Below are 3497 nucleotides of genomic sequence, written 5' to 3' on the forward strand. Positions count from 1 at the left end.
AGCATCAAAATGTTAGCAATGATTATCTATGTGGTGGGAATCTAAATGATTGTAATTTTCTCCTATTTGCTGCTCAGTATTCTTATATAATAAACATAAATTATTTTTGTAATCAGAAAAAAAGTTTTTAAGCCAAGGCTTTCTGACTCCAACACCAGAATTTTTTCACAGCAAACTGTCAGTGCCTTTTTAAAAGCTCCCCCACCCCCACCCCCCGGCCTTTTTTTTAGCTTTCACCAATAAGCGAGTCTTGTTTTTCTGTCACACGCTGTGACTAAGCACTCAACCCATTCCACATCATCCAAGAAGGAATCAAGCCTTCCAATGAGGAGCTTCTTGCAAAGCTGCCCAGATGATATTCTCTGATTCAGACTTTGCCTGCAATCTTGTTGTTCTAAATACAGACTAGAAACATACTTTGCCTTTCACTAGATAATAGTTGAGCTCTAGCTAATTATGGTATACTCCTCTGTGGATTTTTGACTATAAGTGCTTGTGAGGCTTCTTAAATGATTATGGAATCATCAGACCTAGGTTCAAATTCTGGCTGTTTCCATTTCTAACCAACTCTATTGACCTTGGGCAAAATACTCCTCTGGGCTTTAGTTTCCTTCTCTCTAAAATTAGAGAAAGTATTGAATGCCTTTCAAGTTTGTTATGCGGAACCAACAAGAAAATGTACATGAAATTTCCTAAAAGTGCCTGGCACATAGTCTTTCACAATCATAATTTCCTTCTTTCTCAAAGAATCATAGTTTGATTCTACTATTGGGCTACTTAGCCTTTTTCAACCTGTTTCCTCACCTTCAATGAGGATAATGCTTCCTTTCACCTTCATGCTGAAATAGTGAACATAGAGGTGAGCTAATCAAATGCCCCTTCAAGGAAGAAACTGAAGGAAGTCCCAGCTGTCAGCTCCTACAGGGTGGGCTTCAGGGCATGTCCTCACCCGAAGACTGATTGCAATTGAGATATAAGGTCTAGTTTAGCCCACCGCCGCATAGCTCTGATGAGGCTGCCCAAAGCTTCACCAAGTCTGCATCACTGTTCAACTTCTCTCTCTGTCCAGTGTCTTCCTCTCTCTCCTTTGTACAGCTAATGATCCCTAATAAATATCCTGCATGCCAAACTCCATCTCAGTGACTGTTTACAGAGAATCCAATCTGTGACAGTTGGTATCAGGAGGAATCTGAGAAAGCAGGCAACAGATGAAGGTTTGGAGCTAGACAGCTCACCAATCAAGACCTCGACATTAATGGCAGGGGAGAACAAACAGCCCTTGACACAGGTGATGATGTTGCTAAAACATTCAACTGTGGTAAACTGGGATGGCATGTGCTGATGGAAGAGAAGCATAAGCTTATGTGATGTATCAGGTGTTTGAGAAGTACCAGAAAGTAGTAGCTACGAGGACAATGGGATTGGTTGGAGTATTAGTTTTTTAGGGCTGCTATAACAAAGTCCCATAAATTTGGCAGTTTAAATCGATAGAAATATATTCTCTCAAAGTTCTGGAGGCCAGAAGTTCAAAATCAATGTGTTAGAAGGGTAGGCTGTGAAGGAAAATCTGGTCCTTGCCATTTCCTTATGGCTGCCACTCTCCAATAAGACAACAGTACCCCCACTTAAGAACTGCCATCATCTCCTCTCCTGGACACCAGGCCTATAGCTAGGTGACATGCTGGGCCTGGTAAAAAAAGGAAAGGGACTACACCCCCCAAAGAGCTCTAAGACCCAACAAGCATGTGTCTGCAGAAGGCCAGGGGTACATGTAGGGCTGGATTCTAATAATGTTTGATTAAGGGGGCTTATGATCAAGAACACGGGATTGGATTCTGGAAAGTTGATTTATTTTAAAGTACTTTCCCAAGATACAGGGATTAACACACTGGCATAAAACTCCAGCAGATGATACAAACTCTTCCTTAGGATGGTTTCTAAAAGCATGGGAAAAGCGATGGCCCATGCTAAGTGAAGTTGCAATTGCCATAGCTGACATGGAAGAAATTATAAAATGCTCAGGGGAGTGCATAGATTGTCACAGAACAAAAGACCCATTAGAAGATTGTGTTCCATAGGAAGGCCTAACAGCTACACTGTCTACCAAGACTGAAAAAATGGATAAAAAATTGGGTGATCAATAGCTTTCCTTCAAAACCAGGACTGATAGTAGGAAAAACTAGGAAGAGCTAGGCTCATTGATAGCAGTGAAGAAGACAGGACCCCAAAATAGAGTCCAGGTGGTGGCACTTAATTGCCAAAAGGCAGGTGATGCAATTATCACAGTGAACAGCAGGGCTGGAGTAGCAGCGGAGGGTTCTGACTCACAGAGCTAGTTAATAGTACTCAATGTCCCAGGGCAAAATAGATAGGCAGCTTGAGCCATCAGAGGAAACCAAGGAGGGGTAATCTAGAGACTTAGGACAGTTGTCTTAAGAAATAGCCTGATCTCTTGCCCAGTTCTAGATGTGAGGCAGTTTTTGGACCTAGCATTCACTGACTGCATAGGAGACCAGGTCCCTTGGTGGAAGAACCCTTGCAACAACATAGCTAATATACACAATAATGATCTCCTAGTCTTTCCCTAAAGGGACCTGCAGCCATTTACTCTGGTAACTGTTCTCTGGGGAAAGGTGAGTACAGAAATATTTTGAGGACTGTTGAACACAGGGTCTGACCCGACACTGTTAACTAGAAACCCAAAGTGTCACTCTCCCTCTGTTAGAGTGGGGGCATATGGAAACAAGGTAATAAAGAGAGCCCTGACTCCTGAACACAGGAAAGTGACTTAGTCTGCTTTAAGAAGTCCTTAATATTCCAGTTTCTGCTATCTCTCCAGACTCATCTCTCAACACTTATTTCACTTTCTCCGCAGAACTGAGCTACTAGTATTTCCTTAATGCTTCATCTCCCATCCCCATTCTTTCAGTCTCAACATCGCTTTCAACCTCTCTATCTCTATCTCTCTCTGCCTTACCTCTCTTCTAGTTCTCTCCCATCTCTCTCTCTCTTTCTCTTTCTCACTACCCCCTTAAATCTCTCTCTCTTGATTCTCTTCTGTCTCTCATCTCTCCAGTCCTGGTCTGTCTCTCTGTTCTTCATCTTTTTCTATGTCCCTCATTCCCTCATCTATCAATCACACTCTGTGTCTGTATCTCCCTCCTCTCTCTCTCTCCCTTTCTCTCTCTCTCTCACACACACACACACACACGTGCACACACACACACACACACGTGCACACACACACACGCCAGACTCTGTAGAAGCTTATTCAGCAGTCTTGAATGCTCGCCTCTCCCTCTGCCTTTCTCCTAGGTAATTTCTGTTTGTGCTTCAAACCCCTTTCAGGAATCACCTCTGAGACTCAGGGAAGCCTTTATTCTCTCTGTATTTGTCTCAACCACAACATAAACTAGATTCTATGAAATAGTCAGGACTCCCCAAATTGATCTACAGAGTCTGTGCAATCCCTATCAAAACACAAGCTGGCTTTTTTT

The sequence above is a fragment of the Pteropus vampyrus genome, unplaced genomic scaffold (assembly GCF_000151845.1).
Source record: "Pteropus vampyrus isolate Shadow unplaced genomic scaffold, Pvam_2.0 Scaffold171, whole genome shotgun sequence".
In the NCBI taxonomy this organism is placed as follows: Eukaryota; Metazoa; Chordata; class Mammalia; order Chiroptera; family Pteropodidae; genus Pteropus; species Pteropus vampyrus.